The sequence below is a fragment of the Danaus plexippus genome, chromosome Z (genome assembly GCF_018135715.1).
Source record: "Danaus plexippus chromosome Z, MEX_DaPlex, whole genome shotgun sequence".
In the NCBI taxonomy this organism is placed as follows: Eukaryota; Metazoa; Arthropoda; class Insecta; order Lepidoptera; family Nymphalidae; genus Danaus; species Danaus plexippus.
This window is the reverse complement of record NC_083559.1, coordinates 2917279-2938702: the sequence shown is the minus strand read 5'-3', so window position 1 is coordinate 2938702 and position 21424 is coordinate 2917279. Positions and strand designations below refer to the sequence as shown.

Below are 21424 nucleotides of genomic sequence, written 5' to 3'. Positions count from 1 at the left end.
CTAGACCATGTATATACATATATATATGCTGTATTTTGTCGTGTTTCGATTTTATTAAAAAAAATTTTGTTATATAATATAGTTTTGTATTCTGTATATAACCATATGAATATAATTAAATATTAAATAAAAATATTAGACAACTGGTACACAGTAAAAAGCAACTGAAGGTTGTAGGTTCATGCCAGGACATGAATGTTCACTGGTGAAACGAATGGAATGGGAAAATTCTTGAGGGTCAAGGTTTGATTTCCAGGTTCGATGGATTTTAGTACATAGTCTAATTAAACTTTGATTTAATGTTAAATAAAATTAAATTAACATAGAAAAAGGATAATCCTTTAATAAATTTTTTTATAGTAATAGATAATGTTTTAATATATGTATTGATGTAAAAGGCTTCAGTTATAAATATTTTTTTTATCGTTTACTTTTTAATGAATTACATTTCTCACCAATCACATACTTACAATTATTTTTTTCTACACTAACGTATTACTAATAGTATAACATCAATGATCAAGAAATGTTTTGATAGACAACGTTATTCTATCAGAGTTCGTAGTGTGATAGGAGCATAGAGAAACGTGTTAGTAAGTTAGATCAGTCCATTTGTAATATTCGTTAATTAATCGCTGAAGTTAAGAGAAACTTTTTTAATTTAAAACCTTAAAATTCATCAAACTTTCCCACATGTTAGACCGATTGGGTTTTAGTCCCCTTATTGACATTGTTTTCCTATAGTCATTCCCCCTTGGATGCTTAATATAAAACTATTGGGGTTGCTGAGAGTTGTTCAATTATACTATGATCTACAGCAAAAAATAAATTACTCACTAGATAACCTGACATTGGAATAAATCAATTCGTTGTATACTATTTTGAAGCTATCTTATATTATTTTAATGCTATATATATAGAGAATAAAACAAAAGAATAACCTAAAAAAACTATATAAACATAAAATTAATACGTTTGCTTACGTAATTTTGCAAAGTTTAAGATCGTGGTAATATACTTTATACAGTTATTGAAAGTGAAACTTGCTTCTTAACATATTTTTTTATTATTTAAAAACCAGCAAAAATGAAGTAATGTTTTATTTTCCATACACCTATCTACCACCGTAAATTTTTACTGCGCTTACTGAAACGTTGCTCATAATAAGTTATTGTTTGGTGTAATCCTATTCTCAGCAATTAAACTATATGTAGGATTTGTAGTACTTTAGCTAAAATTTAACTAATCTTTATTCATTACATCATAGAGGGTATCAAAACACCAACAATCAGCAATACATATACTGTTATATGTTTACTAAAAAACATATTTTCTTTAGCGCCTAAGTCAGTGCTGTAGAAACTAATGAGCTATTTCCTTGGAAGGCTCGTGATAGTAATGTGTTTGTTAATTTAGTTTAAAGTGCGACTTTGTTTACAAAGGCTTTCGAGAAGGCTGTTAACGCTGTGCTAAATCATTCGCTGTTTTTGTTTGGCGCCAGTGAAGCGTTGTTTAAAAATATTTTATTTTTAACTAAAATAGAATTTCGAATTTATGAGCAATATTACATATGCTTAATTATACTACCAGGATTTATAATAAAATGCAGTTAAACAAATTTAAGAAAAGATTCAATGAAAGTATTGTATTTTGGTGCCACATTCCGTGTGGAAATCATTACATCTTAACAAATTACTTATTTTATAAAACGTAAAAGATTACATTTAATAAAATATTTAAATCAATGAAAGGCTATAACTTAATTATGCAGAAATCGGAATTCGTTTCCAGAATACGTTTATTAAACAAATGTGTTCTGTAAATGAATTTTATGGTTAGTTAATTATTGGATTGCAATCACACTAGAATTCAATAATAGGTAATTACAAGTTATTTAATGAATATAAACATTAATGTAATTCAGGTGTCTATATTACGATTGTACAACCAACGTAGGCAGCCTTTATAGAAGTGATTTCTGAGTGATGATGTGCCACTTAAATATCTAGACATTTTTTTTTTTTTGATGACGCAGGTAAACTCTTTTTACGAGCCGTCTCACCGGCCTTGGTGGGGCCGGAGAGTATGTGTGAGACTCGACCTGGGCAGGTCCCTACTCACTAAAACCACTGCGAAAGCCATCGGCCGCTACGTTGGTGCACCCCGGATCTGTCAGCGACAGGGCACACCAGCGACTGGCCGGTCCTGGCAAAGACCGGACTTATCTAGACATGCCACGTCTCTTGATTAACCATATATGGAATCATAGATTATTTTCCATCCTAAATTAATAAACAACTGATATATGCGACACGAGTAACAATTTACTTAGAAGCTGTAATGATGAATCAAGGATGACATATTTTACACATATATATTTTATTAGCAATGTATATAAAAGTAAAAAGCATAGTTTATTTAAACAGTTTTAATTTAGACACTTTAGAAACGTTATAAATATATGTAACAGGAAATGAGAGTCTAAAAGTAATTAAAAAGTTCACAGCGTTTTAGTAAATCTTAAAATCAATGCTCGAAAGTAAGAAACTTGTAGAGGTAGGTCGTAATAACATGACTAACAAACAATGTCTTGCAAAATCGTAGTATATTTTAGCTGCATTTAAAATACCTTTTACGGTATTTTAATATATTATAACTTTTTGAATGAGATAAAGATCTGAATTACAATATTTCAGTACCAATTTATTGTAAAAGCACTATTACGTCCACAACATATTTATTAGCTAATGTAACAAAAAGCACTTCGTTTGACATACTTTAAGATACTTATTGAATTCTCTACAAAAATTTGTATACATAAAAGTATAACTAATTATAAGGAAGGAATGAAATCCTAACCTGTTGGGTATGTTAGAACATATGGCCCAATAAATATATTTCGTTACAACAATTTCTGGAAGACGTCCATAAAGTTCTCTTTAACCATGATTTGACTTAAACGTATCGTAACACAAAATCTAATACGTGTTTTACATATTGTTACATTTTTAAACAAAGAATATCTATCTCCAAGATATTTTTGCTAATTAGCATCATTACACAAACAATTTGAAGTTTTACTAATTTGTACCTTATTTACTTTTTGTGGGGATGTTAAATTCTGTTTAATATTTTTTCAATCATATCAAGTTTTTCGATGATCTGAAAGTGCATTTTATACTTTGTATATTACAAAGATTAGACCTCAAAATTTGTAATTGCACCAGCAATCGAAATGCCATAACAATTATTGGCATTTTTTTGGCTTATTTATGTGGTGAGGGTATATATTTTGAAATAGATTACGATACATTTATGTAAAGCTCATATCGCTGTGTAAGGAAAGTTATATTGTAAATATTAAATAGTTTAAAATTTTGACCGATAAAGCTCACTGTTGTTAAGAGCCCTGTATGAATAAATTAAAACATTATGATGCCATTAAATCAATAAATTTATGATATACCGTCTTATATTAAATATTGCTTTAAACATAATACCATAGCTTGATTCAAATACAATTACACTCTATTTTATCTCAAGTCATTAACTAAAAATTTTTGTAATAAAAAACAAATGAACGACCAACATAACTCGCATAGAGTGAATTTTCCAAAGGGAATCCCATTCAAAAAATCATTCTCGAGTAGATCTCAGGAATGTCTCTTAATACGTCCTCTTTGCATCTTAGAGTTCTGCACCACGAATTACTTATGCATTCAATCACGTACAGAAAATGCTGGCTGTATACGCTAAAGGCTGTATAAGATTTAAAGTATTTAAAATTTGATCGGCCCCTTACGTGTGTGTATTTAAAACTTATCATAAAAGTTATAATTTTATATACAAAATTCTCTGTCGCTACATTAAAGCGAACCGGAAATATATTGTTTGCATGTTTTCGTATAAAATCTGTGCAGCATATGAGAGCAATTACAAATTAATCTTGTTAAAGACAGGTAATCCTTTGAAATGGGTACCATTCGCAGTTTTAATGTCGTTTTAGCGAAGCGAGATTGGGTATTTGGTTGGAAAGTTGTATAAATTCCATCCATTGCTTATGTCTTGCTATTTATAAGGGCTTAAGCCCTAATAATGGACATCAAATAATATCACATCAATGAGACAAAAAAAAATTTAATCAAAACATGCTGCCATAAGTCATAAGAAATAAAATATGGAACATACTTACAGTAGTTTTCAATTTACCTTCTTTTTCATTTTGTGCTTAAAGCAGAACACATTCGGAAAAGTCAATTTCTTGTGAAAACGTGTTAGTATTGCATGTTTCGTAGTTCAGACAGTCTAGTTCAAACCGCGCACTTTAAATCGTTATGTTTCGTTTTGGCTTGTAAATGGCCTACGTGATGTGGAAAGGTTATTAAGTGAAAATGTATGGATTCATATTCTTTGTTACTTTCTGATACAGAATTAATGAAAGAACCAGTTTGCAGTGACATTTAATTATTCTGTTCCACTTTACGCTGCAGCGCTAATAAAATATTAAGTGTAATTTTTTCAACAGTTTAATCTATCTAAAACTAGAATTAAACAGTTTTGATAGGAATTATAAATGCATAGATTCCATTTAAAATCAAATGAAATAGTTTATTTCTATTTGCCGATTTAAAATTAATGAGAAAACTAGTTCAAACTATATAAATACACCCATAACCTTTTAAAGCAACACTTATTTCTGTACTATTTTAGTCTCAAATATTTTTAATATCTCAATCGTATGCGCCCACATATAATCACAAGTAAGTATTTCTGAAATATAGGGAATAAAACTTTTGTATGGCAACACTATGTGCTCAGAACCGGCTGTGTACAATAAATAGTTTAATACAATTTTGAAAGGATTGATATTTAAATTAAAGAGATAATTTCAATCGTGAATTATTCATGATTATATAAAATGAATACTAAAGCAGCGAAAATATTTCAATAAGATAAATAAATGCCTTAAGTGTATGTATTTGAAACAAACTGTATTTATAAATAAAGGGCTTGACAAAATATATATAAATCAAATATTATTTCAAAATATTTCATTAATATCGTCCATGAATAGATGCATAATTCTTTTGAATGGTCGCTAACAAAAAAACTGAAATAAAAAAAAAAATAGCAATTTACTTCCGCGACTCTTAAAATATATCACGGACGTTAATGACGTTGGTTTGTAGAAAAAAATATCTTTCGTTTGAACGACCGAATGAACATCAAAAATTTTAGTTAAAATTTTGTGTACGGAGTATAGTTTTGAAATAAAATACGAAGACACACATAATAGCACATTGGCTGAACTGTAATCAACTTAATAAGTTACCAATTTAAAGTTATACAAATTTTAATAACATTCGAGACAAGATTGGGATGTTAGTTCATTTTAAGAGAACAATGTCATGCTCGATGCATAATGTAACAGATAGTCTTTATGCGGAATAAGAATTGAATCTGCGCTCGAGTTAAGCAACGGCTATGTGCCGGATGCAATTTTTCAACGTATTTGAGATAAATAGTTGATGTTGTAACAGCTTAAATACGTTTAAAATAATATGGACATTTTTCTTCTTTTAGTACTGAGACAATTATTATGTGATTGAAGTTTTCACTGTGTTTCCTTGCATTAAATGTGGACGATGAGTTAAACTATCACTCAGTGAAATCTTTTATACTTTTTTAAAGGAGAAACTTTATTTGAAGATTATTGCCACATTAAAGTTATTTTAAGATACCGTCTTGAACAGTTTAAAGCAATAATAAATATGATCAGAACGTCTCTAAGTGAACACGAATATTATTTAGTAAATAATAATATTCAAATTAAATATATGCGATAATATTTTGAATTAAGTAACAATTCTCTCAAATTGCTCTCGAAAGTAATAATGAGAAATATTTATTAAATATAAAGATATAAATCAGGGAGAGTATCATGCAGGCATCTGATGCAGTAGAAAAATGTACTGACATTGACCCAGTTGTAAATCGTTTCTGCGTTTCACTTCTTGCTCTCTTTTAGTAGTACGGCAAGAGACGGTCGGGCGCCACTAACAAGATATTATGAATTGGAAATAAAATAAATGCTTAATTTTATTCAATAATAACACAAAATTTAATACAGTAAAAAAAAAAATATTAAGAAAAATATAAAATATTTTTAAAAATGGAATTCTTTGTCATCCACGTCTAATATCCTGATAATAACACAAAATTTAATACAGTAAAAAAAAATATTAAGAAAAATATAAAATATTTTTAAAAATGGAATTCTTTGTCATCCACGTCTAATATCCTGATTGACCATGTTCTGTAACTCGATATGTGTGTGTTATTTTGTTCGACCGGATTTCAGTCAGTCCCCGAGGAATCTTTGAAGGTTAGATTGCTCGGTTACCACTAAATATCATAACCTCTGGATGTTTCCAAAAAAGTGGCACTGTATTATAGACATTTGGTTTAGAGATAAAAAAAAATCATAATGAAACCAATGGAAAAAGTTTAAACCGAGAAACTAAAGTTCATGTCGGCGTGGTATGAAATATAATAGGAATATTTAATTCAGTTTAGTAAAATAAAGATTTTAAATATATTAAAGTGTCTTTTGAGTAGTAGTGTTATTGTAAATATAAGGAAAAGAATAAGTAAATTGGTCGTGAAATCATTACTTTATTATCACACAGTTCATATGCTGTAAGAAGTGTGTTAAATGCGTTGTTTTCCAAGCACTTGGGCTTGGCCGAAGGCCACACTTCCTTGTCCTTCAACCCGACCCCGTTAACAAAGTTGCTCGGAATCTACATAATGTCTACATTTCAAAACTGCTATAAAAATGAAGAACCTATTTGGATCGTATTCATTTTACAAATTATTTTATCTAATTCGAACAGCCGCTACACTTTTTATTTCATAACTGAGATAAGAGAATTAAATAGTCTTTTTAAATATATATTTTGCTGTAGTATTACACACTTCTTAAATTATAGAAGAGTAAAATAATTTTTGCCTGAAGTTACCTAATATCTTCTTGTCGTATTTTAATGATTGAATCTATTTGTAACACCTTTTTTGTAACCCGAATATAGTTCTATTGTTAAGTTTATATAATAAATTGAACATGCTGTTAAGGTCCAAGAAAGAAAACTAAATTATCTAGATTCTTATCTATAAACGACACCCGATTTGAACTATTATCGCTACGTTTAATGTTCACAATGTTGTAATAACTTTTGTTTTAGATTTCCTTTATGACCGTAGTTTTCATTATGACTTTTGTTATGATCTTTAAAGTGATACAACGTGAGAATATTCATTAAATCTCCTAATGAATGAACAGAATGCCTTCATTTGAAGTCGTCACTAAATACTTTGTAAACCTGCCGGCTGTATACTGCGCTGAATAAATAAAGAAATCTTAAATCAACTTACGTGACCTTTTGTATGGACTTAGAACTACTCTAACTAATGAGCTTGATGATAGCTGTGAAGTGAATTTTTGACGTCAATAGTTTTTTGCTAATTCATAGCACTTTAAATAAAACTACACTGTCCTAAATACCACAAAACCTATAGGGGCCTAATTAATAATTATGAAAGTACAACAAATTTGTTTATTTACGTGGTTTGTTTGAGTTAACATACTGTTCAATGAGACCACTACCACACATATCTATCATCATGTTTACATCGGTTAAATATAAAACGCATTCAATAGATCTGTTTAAATACAACTAGTTATAAATTAAATAAAGATTTTCCCTATCAAAATAATGAAAGGTCTAACAATGTGTAGTATTATTTAATTCTAGAATCTTCGTTATTTCAACGTTTCTAAATGCTTCGAGTATTCCGTTTTTGAAATGGATTTTAAATTACACAATAAAACTGCAGTTATTCTTTATTAAATTTGTTAGAGAGAAAATCAGACGTAATTTCGCAGTCATATTGAAATTAAGTGTTTGACGCAGAGTTTTGTTTCTAAAATACTTTTGAATTTTTTTCATAAACAGATATTATATATATTCTTTACAGCCTTTAGCTTATTCATAGATGTCCCAGGTTGTGTCTGTTATGAATAAAACAGTCCACGACGTTATGGGACAGCGGATGGAGAGTCTTCCAACAAGCATCAAGGATACACGTGTAAATATATACATATGTATGAATAAATAAAGATAAATTTTGGAAAAATGAAATTATTGTAACTTATGATAGTGGATTTACATTACAGGCAGGTACGTTATATAATGTAACGTAAAATTACCTAACAAATTTTTGATATTTATTGATGCCTTTACATTGAAGGTTCGAAGGTAATCAACGATAAGCAAGTAACTTATAAATAATACATAATCTAAATACGGTATATGTAATCTAAATTTGATCTCGTGGAAATTTTTATAAAAAAAAAACTCAATAAATTGCATGTCACTCAGACATGCAATTTAATAAGCAATTAAACATCTCCGATGTAACACGTCACCAGGGTGAGGTAACCGGAAATGAATTATAAATATCGTTATTAAATCACTGATATTAATATGAATTTTCTTACGTTGCACTTTCCGACGTATGTTTCATGTGGTATTACCTTATACAAAAAATTATCGTTTTAATTTTAAATGATATTTCTCAATGCCTTTAAAATGGACACTTTGACTAATAGACAAACATATAAAATACACTTTATCAACATTTTATTATCTGCATAGAGAGAATTTATATCTCCCGGTGGCAAATCTGCTTTCGCATTGCTCGGTTGCGCTAGTGGCTTTTATTGTTACAATATTTTTCTTTTATATAATTGTTCAATCATTGTGACAGTTCCAGATTTACGCTATCTCTTAAATATCACTTTAATAAATTTAAAATATTCTATCTTTAAAATGCATTTGATTTAAGTGTGTTTAAAATTTTTGTAAAATATAACGCCTTCACAGAACCCACTTTACTGTTGAGACTTAAAGGAACATTAAGGCGATGTTACTGAGTTCTTGATTGCTATTTCTACTTTAAGATTAGTCAAGTAGAGGGCGGGTGCCCGCGATAAGAGCCGGACCATGCCCTGGTAACTGAGGTTCATGTAATCCGACTCCAGATCCGCACAGATGGTCCGGTCATTATGCCGGTCTCAAATTGACTAATGGATATCAACGATAATACGCCTGCTTTAGTTTTAATTCTTTAATTATTAATTATTAGACGGATATACAGTGAAATTTAAAAGGATTTAAAATATCTTAGCATTTATTGTATAATTTCTCCATCAACGGAATTTATAATTGAATTAAGAGTGTTAGCGGTTAATGAAAGCCTTGAATGTACGGATTTGTAAATTAAATGAGCAACGTTAATGTGAAATTTTGAAGCATACATCGCACAAATTGAATTTCTGTGCATTTAATATTTTCGTAAGGTAAAGATTTCCGTGATGTTCAAGAATATATATAATAACAGAAATACATTTTGATATCATAAAAAAATTAAATCCTGTACTAACAATATTAAATTTACAACAAGCGCGTTTTATTTTACCTTACCAATAATGCAAACAAATTACTTCAAAGCTCAGAAGTTTGTGTCATCGATTTCAACCGCAAGCCTACTATCGATTGACCGGTTAATTAGGTGCCTACTGGTAAAGTCGTCACTGGCTTTTTATTCTCTGTAAATAACAAAAAAGCGCAGTAAGCGATTAATGTTTCCTGAGGTTTTACATTAAACATGTTTTTTTACTTAATAAATACTTTATTACTATACGTCTGAAAAAATATATTCAATGTATAATAAAAAAATGGATTAAAATTTGTTATAACATAGTTATAAATGTTTCTGTAATACTTTAGTACTCTTTGAAGGTTTTTTTTTTATATTAAGTTTTTTACCTGTGCATATTATATCATCGTATAGATTATATTAACTTTCGTACATGTGTTTTACATACTTTATACAATACTACATACATCTATAATAATGTAGGCTGATTGGTTAATATGCTAATTATTTATATATTAAGATGCTCGGTGATTGGCTACAATTCATATTTCGATACATATTCACGACAGCAAGTATTCATCACAGCTTATCACAGTAAGCCAGCATCGAATAACTTGACTAATAGTCTGGACTGATTAATTGCAGCTCTGTAACATGTGTAGCCATATTTAATAGAACGCTATTAATTTATTCCCACTATAATACAGGGTGTTCCGATATAATCGATTGCTTGACTGCTCTATATTATGTATCATTAGGTTATATATTGAACTAGAGATAGATAGAACTAAGTATAAATGAACAATAACCACACAATAAAATCCAGAAAAGGCTAGAAAGTGATATCATTTTTAGAATGAGTATATTCGAAATATAAATATTTTTATTAATTCTTCAAAAAACACCTTAATATCATATGAAACTTATTATAGGGTACGCAATGACAATAAATTCTAAGCCTTCGTAAATCAACTGTAAAATAAATTTTCAGAATGAAATAGCTATTTCAACTGATTACGTATGACAAGTATGGTATTTAACCTCCTTTTCCATCCAGATGACTTCTCCTTAAACTCTACACTTAAATACTTAGCCTAGAGATCGTATCAAAAACTTACTTTACGTTTGAGGTTTTCTTGGGTTACAGTGACCACTTACCTTTAAGTACATCGTTTCATACTTCATAATAAATGACATATATATAATATATAAACTTTAAATATAGAATATTTCAGCGTTCAAAGAAAATACTCTTGAAATTATTTGTATATAATTAATTTGCTCAATACAAAACTTTTGCTCTTCCGTCTTATTTTCTGAGACATTCATACTGTCTTGTAAAAGTATTCGCTGAAGATACAAAAAAAATCTTGGGCGAATTGAATTCTTGGTATCTTTTTCTAGGAGATACGAGATGTCTTTCCTCATTAAATGTCGTATTACAAAATTAACAATTCCATGTTTCCCAACTGGGAAGTTCAGTTCTCGCAGTCATTCGTGATGTCTGTTTGTCTTATTTTATAATATTGTTTTCAAAATTTTATTCTACCCTCAAACTTCACCTGTCCTAATTATTTGTCAATGTTTTATTGTTTCTTACATCATTATAGCGTAGAGAATGTGTGAAAATTTTTGATATTTCCTTAAAGACGATAGCTAACAATTAATCTTTCTCTGCAATTTAAAACAAAAAAATGTACAATTTTCTTCTCATAGCCTTCTACACTTTAATTCGTTCAAATAACACCTTACAACTAAGTAATATACACGCATTTTGTTCATAATAATACTGTAATAGTAAAAAATCTTCGATATGTTAAAAATATCATTCAAAATTTTTTTTACAATCGTTCTTTATTATTTTCATAAATACATTTAACAATAAATTTATTCCTTGATGCATTGTCATAATATAGTAAATAACCAACATTAATTTCACAACCAATATTATGACTGTTGAATATTTTTTCTGGGATAAACTTTTGTCAAATGCTTTATCCGCAAAATGGCTTAGAGAAATTAATCGTCACTCTCCACACACCTCAACTGGCCAAATGACGCACGCTACTTGACGTTCGCCCCGCAGACTGCGCTCCCTAATGACACATACACGTAGCTTGGAAAAATGTTATTTCATCTTTTATTTATTAATTTCACTATTTTTCCCTTCGGACTTTCTCACGATAATTTTGTATGCGATCAATGAATTTTTTTTACAGCCATTTACCAAATAATATTGATATCGAGCGAGTGATGAATAAAATAGACATAATTGTTGACTATTTCCTTATCATTTACTGGGTTATTGTTACAAATATAGGTTCAAGTATATCAGCTTCTTATTATTGTAAGCCAGTTGAGACGAAAATAGATCAGAAAATTGCTTTAACTGTTATAACTTAAGTAAATGATTTAATTATATAGAAATGAAGGATCTTGTTGTGGTTAATATAAATTGTGCTCTTTGGTAAGACCATATTAAAATACTTTAACGTTTGGGGTCGCTTCATTTGGGTACAAAGCGCTCTGTGTAAGTAATCAGTGATGTTCAAAGACCTGCCCTGTTTGTTTTACTTTGGGTCTTAATAACTCGTGTGTGGTGAAGAATAATACTCTTCAGCTACTTTAAAATATACAAAGTTATTTTTAGACATAATTTAACTCAGTTAAAATTAATGTAATGTGTTTATATTGTACTGTAAACGAAATATTACACTGCTTTGAGTTCGTTGATAAAGTTATCAATTAAACCTAACTGAATCAATTGAAACAGCTCCTCTAACTTTCATCTCCTATTTGTTATTGGTGAAATAGAATTAACTAGAAACAGTTATTAAAAAAACATTATACATATTTAAAAGAAAATTTAATCTGTGCAAAGAAAAATTCGATTTACAGTAGGATTTCAAACTTTAAATCTTTACAATCTTCTAAAACTTCTGAAACTTTACCACGTAAAGCAGATTTAAAACTAACTTATTTACTACCTTGCTTCATTCAAACAAAGTAAAAAGGGTTTTCGAGTAAAATGTACGCATACAATATTCTAATTTTCTCGCATCTCACTTATAATGAGTTCTGAATATAAAAGTTGAGACCATTGTTCTTGTTACTATATTTGCACGGCATATTTATGTTTATAAAACCCTAACTCTTACATACATACTTTTGACAAATCTATGAAGTATATTTCTTGTTATAAGAAATACTTTTTAAATCTTTTTTTACGTCCGTCTGGCCCTTTCTGTTTGAAATCTTGTTTTTTGATAGAGAATTTAGTGTATAGATATTACTACAAAATATTATTTTGCTTAATCAAGAAAACCTGTCACAACTAAAGGTCTTACAAATTTTCTTCCCTTATAAATTTTAAAGTTGTATCAGGACAGAAAATTAAGAATCCAGAAGAATTCACTTTATAATATTAGTTTCTCAAACGTTACGCTATTCGATATGTTAAAATTCGTGCTAAGGTATTGTTATGTGAATAGCAGACTATAAGTTAGCATTTTAAATCAAGAATTTAAGTATCGAATTATAATTTAAAATTTTATATAAGAAAAAATATCTTAATTTTAATGAAGTTAAATATATTAAATATATTAAATTATATTCATTTGTCTGGAATACTAGTGTTGGATATTACCGTCAATCATGTGGTCTTTACATGATAAGCCTGGACCTGAATCGAAATAATAAAAAAAAATATTTTTAAATAGAACAGCAACATTTTATCTTAATAAAATTTTTTCTTCTTTATTTCTTGCCTAGTTCAATATCCTAGTAGCAATCGTAACTTGGCTTATTCGGAACAAATACTGAAACAAGAAACTTGCAATTCAAGTTTGTACAAGTTTTCTCTTAAACATAAACCACTAGTAAGCGATCTCGTTACAATCCCTTGTCGATTATAAAGCGACTGTTCATTGAACAAAACACTGATTCCATTTTTGAAAATGTATTTTTTTTCGAACGTGACAAATTTAACCTCCGTGTCAAATGACTCGTTGCTGTCAAATAATTCATAAACGATTTTACTTTAAGTGCTATAAAGCGTAATGACATTGAAGTTTCAGTAAATCTAGAAAAACAAATTTATATTTAAGAGCAGTGGTTGCTCGTTTAAACATAATTTCTGCTCACGGTACGCGACGCTAGAACGCTGTTGGTTTGATTTAGTATTTGGTAAATAGTTATATTATTATTGTTTGCTGTTCGTGGCATTATTCTATACAATAAACAGCTAACTGAAGCAGATTACGTACTAATTTTAATATACTTTTAGTTTTATCCAACACATTAATAACGGTATATAATTCAAATAAGTAATAGTTAATATGGGACGACTGAATAAGTCAAATAGTAAAAATAAAACCTTAAAATTAAGAATATCACGTTTCAGTCGAGATCTCAATTAAGTTGGCACACCCTTGCCCAAATTTAAGATTCAATCGTATAGGACCTTATATAATAATGAAAGTTTAGGTACTTAGATTTAACGTAATTATATATAATAAATAAATAAAAATAATGTTAGCATTAATCACTTTTATGTGTAAAATATGATGTCTATTTTTTTACTGTTATATAAAATTATGGTCTTACGAAACCTTTACAAAATTATAGCATTAGTTTTTTATGTTTAAATGTAACAAATACGTTTAACATTATAAATTTATTCAGTCTAAAATAAATATGTTACCAAATAACTATCCGATGTAAGTTCAAAACGAATAAGAGTTTTATTTACTTACAAATAAATTTGCAATTAGAATGCAGTTGCTGTTTCATTAGGGCTTAAACTTTAATGGCTTCGGTGGAATTTATTGACCTCGTCAAACTTATTTACCTTGCCATTAAGCTAATCGATAAATATTTAATCTTAAGAATTGATCGAATTTATTCCGATTCACCTTACCTTTACTTTACGCATATCCTTTTTTGTATATTCTCATATCACTTACCTGTAAAAATAAAAATAATTTAGTAAGCTTTACATGTTTAAAGTAATTATTGTGTTCATAGTACATTAACTAAAACGTTACTTTATATATACTTATAGTATTTTTATTAAAAACGGTGTCAACTTTTCAAAAGCATAACAAATTCCTTGAAACTATCGACATATTAAATAAATTGATCGACTTTCAATTGTGATATCTCGATAAATGGTGATAACCATACAATATGGTTACCATGACGTTGCATATAAAAATCTTAAACAATTAATAGTTTCTAGTTTGCCAGTTACAAATAACTTCACATTAATTTAAACAGAAGCGATACTGTTTTAGGGCCAACACTATAACGTAAATATTAATATCACCAGGTGGATAGTATGTAAATGTTTTTACTAATACATAACGAGTTATATACAATCTTACCAAATAGGTTTAATACGTATAGCTAGAAGTTTTAAGTTACATGACGTTCATAGTTTTGTTCTCTAGTTTTACGTAACGCTGGACAAAAGAACAAAGTCGTTATATTATACATATATCGCAACATCGAACAATGTGAATCAAAATCGTGGATGTATTGTTTAAAATGAAGTCTTCTAACATTTAACAAAACTGTTTTCAATTCTAAATATAATTTGTTGCTTAAAAATATTTTACGTAATATTTCTAAAAAGGCATAAATATTCCAGTATTATTAACACAAAACATAGAGCATAAGTTTTATAAGAGAACAGGAGCAACTAGATATAAATTTGGTTACAAAGTAAAACAACCTTATTTTTTTGTTAATCAAAGAGCGTGTTAGTTTATTACGATAACATAAAACCGTAAAAATATATATAGCTTATTCTAAATAGTCTTCGTTGGCTGCAATATAGTGAATCAAACGATTAAACCAGCTATCGATGGCAACACGCACTCTTTCTATGAGAAAATCCTCCCTCCAAATCAGATTGCTTTAGGGTCTCCAAATTATCGTGGAGCTCACAGCAAGCCTTTCTTTTTAAAGTGGACCATTAATAATAATCCAGGGGCTTAAAATCAAGGCTAGATCACGATCAGTCTTAAACTCTGATTATGGTTGGAACGCCTGCTTCGAACTAAGAATGGGATTGAGCTTTATGTAGTGTTGTCCAAAAGCGGTCTTGGTCTTGCAGTCTTTATCTTGTTCATGCTTTTTGGTAAGACCAAATCCGCTTTATTTTAGCAATACCAAAACCAAGACTTAAACAAAAAAAAATTGTGGAAGATATTTTTTTTTGTTTAAGGTGGCAAACGAGCAGACTGCCTACTTGATGGGCAGCAGCTACCGTGGCCCATGGACATCCGCAACATTTCTGTTGCGGATGCGTTGCCAATCTTGGTTTTTTGCCCATCTTGGTTTTACTATCCTGGTCAAGCCAGCCCATGTTCGATCTGTAGTTACATGACTACAGCTATGCTCTACCATCTTCAAAAAGATTTAAGCAAGAACAAGACCAAGCCTGCGAGACACTTGCGTCTTGCAGTTAGGACTGAGTGTCTTTTCAGGGAGTAAATATAGGAGTTCGGGGTATACGCTTAAGGACTCTATGAGAAGCAATATATATATATATATATATATTGTAAAATTTGACTTATACGAAATACGAATACTAGATACCATAAACAAACATACATAGCGAATGAAACTATCCATTAAAAGTAAAAATGGCGCATCCCCAGTTTTAACCATCGGCATTGTGTGTGATAGTGAGCGGTGCCTTGTCGGTATCATCAAAGGTGGGCTATTGATCTCTCATAGAAATTTTGCAGCTATTCGGAAGTATAAGGTCAAGAAACACACGCCGGCCGGGCGGCCGGTGACGGCGGTTTCTATTGCGCATACAAACGCACGCACAATATTTGACACTGTTTGATTGCCACCACAGAGTACAAGTGTTCCAAAGAATAAAATAAGTTTTCTGGTGCGTAGAATGGACACGAATACATTATGATGATCTGTTCTGTGGTTTTAAAACGCAAAATATATCGTCACCCATTTAATAAATATTGTAAACACTATTAATACACTTCAAACGTGTAAACATTTTCTATAATAGTAATCGAATAATAAAAACGGCTATTAAGAAACAGACTAACTCCCGGGACATGATTGATACCTCAGTTGGATAATTACAGCATCGGCACTGATCGCTTATGTCGTGGGTTCAAACCCCAGCCGGTGTCAGTTGATTCTATTGAATTTCTCATGAAATTTTGTTTCACATTTATTAATTTGGTTGGTTTTTACCATGGCAATGTTAAAAAGACCAGATGTCTTGATGCAAGACCTAGACCAAGACTGGTCAAGTCTTGTCCTGTTCTTGCATTTGGGCAACACTAGCTTTAGATGTGCGCATATTTTGATTCTTTAGAACAAAATATGGCTCAGTTACTCCTTAATATCTAACAACTCTTTAGAAATGATAGCATAAGTATGGACACTTTTTTTGTTAAAATATTACTAATTTTTTCATTTTGTATGATCGTAAACACAATTTCTATTTGACCTCGCCTTGCTTTTTAAATTGTTAATAAAGAAAAAGACCAATGTTTTCCATAGAGGCTGCAAGTCCTAAGTATTCTTTTAAAATACGTGACATGGTTGTAAGTGCTAACTTCGTCTCCCGAGATGAAATGTTTAGCTTTCGGACAAAGTTTCTTCAAATTCTATACCTTGTTGGTGGCCTTTTTTGTATGAAAACTAAATGGCAGATTTTATTATGTCACAAAGAGAGGAGAATTCAATGTACCCATCAACGGCCCGGTACACAAAAAAAATAAATTAGGATTTAAAAAATTCTATTTGACTGCTTAGCGCATACCTACTCTGTATAATACAAGTCTAGCGATTTTAATTCTCTTCATCAATCCACTGCTTTAATACCACAAACTATTTTACAAAATATTGTAGCTGAAATAAGAAAACACACTGAAAATTATATGAAAGAGACAGTTTTTAAATTCCATAGTGTTTATTTTTACTTATAACAGTATTCATGAACATAATAAGTAAATTATTTTAAACACTTATTTAAGTATTTAAAAGTATCTTCTACGGTGAAGTCAAAAAAATCAAAGCACTTAAAACATTTTTAACAACAAGTGGGAACAACTGAAAAGATATGAGCTCTATTAAATCTAAGAGTTAATATTAACTATAATTTGTAGTTATCAAATTGAGACAGCTTGTTTGGCTGTAATTTTGATTATTACGAGCTATAGAAAATTATTTATGAACCTCAGCACTTAACTATAGCGGGGAACTTTCAAATCCCTGAATGACATAAGGAATGTTTTGAGATTTTTTTATGATATTACTAAATTCATTAGGAACTGCTTACCTAAACTTTTACATGTTATCGGAGATTTCAAACATTGTTTTGTATTACCTTAAAATTGTTTTACCAGAAAAATAACCCACACAATTCCGTCTGACAGTTAATATTTTTTTTTAACACTTAGCTCAAAAATAAATCAAGACATACTCATACACCTATACTACCTATTCAGAAATAAAGTATAAAATGGAGGTGGCAGTACAAGCTTGACATTCATAGCCTATTACGTATGAAATACACTATCCAGAAAAATTTTGTTCTAAAAGACAAGCAACGGTTGGCAAAAATAAAAGTAAACATTGAATACCCAACAATAAGTACTTGAAAAACTGTAAAAGTATGTCAACAGATCAAGGTTAAGATATTAATCAATCAGTTACTCAGATTTTCATCCTGGCAAGCTATTGTCATCCAAAAAAATCCTTAGACTAATAAATTTATGACGTATTGGAATAAAAATCCAAATCGTTCAGAACAATTTAAGCTTAGACGGAACCAGCAGAATAACCGTGACTGAGATAATAGATAGGACTTACAAGTAAGCTCTCGTTGCGTCAATGCATTAAAAGAGGTTCATCGAAAGATGAAAAAATAGTAGAGCTTATGCAAGTAAAATGGTACTTAATATTTTGTAGATACCACTGCAGTTCTACCTCTGGCCATAAATTGGATCAAAAAAGCAAAATACTTGAAAGTAGAATAACGCGATAAGAAAAGTACCCAATACGTCAAGTAATGTTTAAGTGTTTTACTTGTCTGGCTTTATCTGTTATTCTTAGTACGACCAATAGTGCTAGATCACGTAGTATGTGAATATTGAAGTGAAGCTAGAGACGCCTTCAAAAATCTTACCAAAGAACCTCAGACAACTCATCCCAGAAATTGGTAATATTTCTCGGGGAATGATGAATTAGAGTGCATGACTTAGAGACAAACCCTATACAATAGTAAATACATAACCATAATATTTTTCTATAATTTACTTCAAATTCCAGTCAAAAAGTGTTACTTTAAAACACATAACTATTATGGATTTATGTATAATGCATTTCGAAGTTTCTCTCGAAAACATTACAGCATTGTAAAATCGAGTAGCAAATGATTTATTACAGATTAATAGATAACAAACTATTTACATATTTAGATGTAATTAATTACCAAATGTTTATGAACAAACTTCAAGACGTTTATTCTTTTTTCAGATGTTTATTTATAATATATATTATAGCAGACATAGAACGTGTGCGGTTTACAAATAAAAAAGTATGTATCTAAAACTTTGATGATGCATTATGTCTTCGCGTTATCTATGTAATTTATTTTTTAACCTGTTAATAGTGGAATTTAGAATATAATGATTTATTACTTCTTTACTACGACGGGTATGGTATCATTATTTGTATTTTTATAATATTAATTGTGGGTAAGAGGAATTATCCAAGTTTTCAGTTGTCCGTTTTAATTAGAGCACGTAGGCATGTGCGTTACGGAATTGTTCTAACAGTAGAAAAGTAAACTCTAAAATCTTTAGTTTGTTGTGCTAAGGCAACCTAGTCAATATTACTACTGCAGAGTCATTAACGCCATCTGCCCCTAAAACGAAGGATTTATACAGCTTCCTATCATGGAAGTGAGCTTTTTGAAAGCTCTGCGAAACAACGCCATCTGTTAAACCAAGGAATTTGAACAGCGCCATCTAGCTCGAAACTACAAATATTTTGTAAAATTTTGTTGAGCTGGCAGTGTTCGTGCAGTTTCCACGAGATGGCGCTGGTAGGGAACCATTTTGTGGATATTTTTTTATACTCATAATTTTTTAGATTTTGACGAAAGGTGAAATATGGAATATAAAAATTATATATATAATTATAGTAGATTTACACTCGCGTACGAGTCGTAAGACGAGGCACGAGCCGAAGCACAAGGTGAGAGTGTAGATAATCGCTCGCGGCTCGCCTCGCAGCGTCTGCGAAGTGCGAGCAAGTGAGGTGTGAGCTGTGATACGAGACGAAGCACAAGACGAGGTACGAAGCTAGAGTGTAAATGTAGTATATGCATTACTATAATAATTTCGACGAACTCTTTGATGAGTATTTTATTGTTTTTGGCCGTATCAGCGAGATGGCGCTGCAATAAAACGTATTTTATATGAAAAAACAATTTTGGCAATCGGTGGACTTTACAAACTGTCCAGAAAGCTAGCTCCTAGCTTAATATGTTGCTGTAATATATAAAAAGAAACGATGATATCGAGGAAATTACGACATTAAGAAATAATATCCTTTTTATTATATAAAACTTATAATCTTTTATCCTTAGTTTAAAATCTTATCTATATGTACATACATATCAACATAAATAAAACACTTTGATATCTTATATGATGACCATTTGATGGTTTTATATATAAAAGTAGGGTTATTAAATTACGAGATAGGTTAAACTATTTAATATATAATTAAACTACGAGTCACATAGCAGTGTTTATAAATCATTTTACGTCGATATTACTAATGAAATTTTGGGATGTAACGCCACTAAATTTAGGACTGATGGCTGCTAACAAGTATTCGGTTTTCATTTCTATGTCTATTTGCGTAGGACTACTAACCTATAATAGACCCAAAAGCAGGTTACGCGTAGCTTCATTCTGTTAATTAAATTGTAATGAAACCACAAATATGTAAAAAAAATATATTATTTATGACGTAAATAAGTATAGTTTCTTCATTATATTTTGTTATACAAATGTTTCCAATTCATGAGTAACGTTTTCGTATAGTTTTTTCGATTTGTCCAGCGTTGACTTTGATATTGAACATATTTCAACGGGAAGGTTTATTTTATCAGCAACAAATTTTGATAATTTCTCTGAATAATTGAGGAGCTTGTAAGTTGACGTACAGTCGACATTCTATTAGCCAATTAGATAAAGAAAAATATCTGTAAATTTTCATTTACTTTTAAATAACAATAAGTGTATCAGCTAATAATAAATATAAAGCATTGAAGTATTGATAGTAAGATCTTCATTTTAAATATTCTTTTTCTGTTAACTATATATATATTAAACTATACAAGAAATAAAATAATCAGATTTGATTTGTGGCCCAAATAAGATTATTTTCGAATTAGAAAGTCTGGCTAAGATAAATTTTTAATTATTATATTTAACTAAAAGTTATCATTTTCCATTTATTTTTTTTTATTTTACACAAAAGTAAGATTAGATTTTAGGCCGAATTATATATTTATATAGTTGTCATACTTAAAATTATACTTTATTGTACACAAAATGTCTATTTTGTTTAATTCATCGTGTTATAATTTAACATAGCCATCCGAGTTAATTGTTAAAAAGACCTAAGTTCTAAATCAGTTGTCCTTTTTGTGAATATTACAAAAAAAATTGGAAATTCGATTGACTTAGAGGGTTGAAATGTTATTTATCTTATTCCTTGCTTTTTATGATTAACATTCAAGTGATGAATAATCTTCAACAAAACACTGTTAAGTAAAATGGCACATTTTATTTCTTGTCATGACTGGTACAAAATAATCCTACTTTACAGACATAATTGAAAAAGCATGTCGAACATA

General features: G+C 29.7%; 1 protein-coding gene across 1 annotated transcript in view; it reads right to left on the bottom strand.

Moving 5' to 3' along the window:
- LOC116777282 (potassium voltage-gated channel protein Shaker) overlaps nt 1-21424 on the bottom strand; it is a 123420-nt gene that overhangs the window by 80808 nt on the left and 21188 nt on the right. The window lies entirely within an intron of this gene.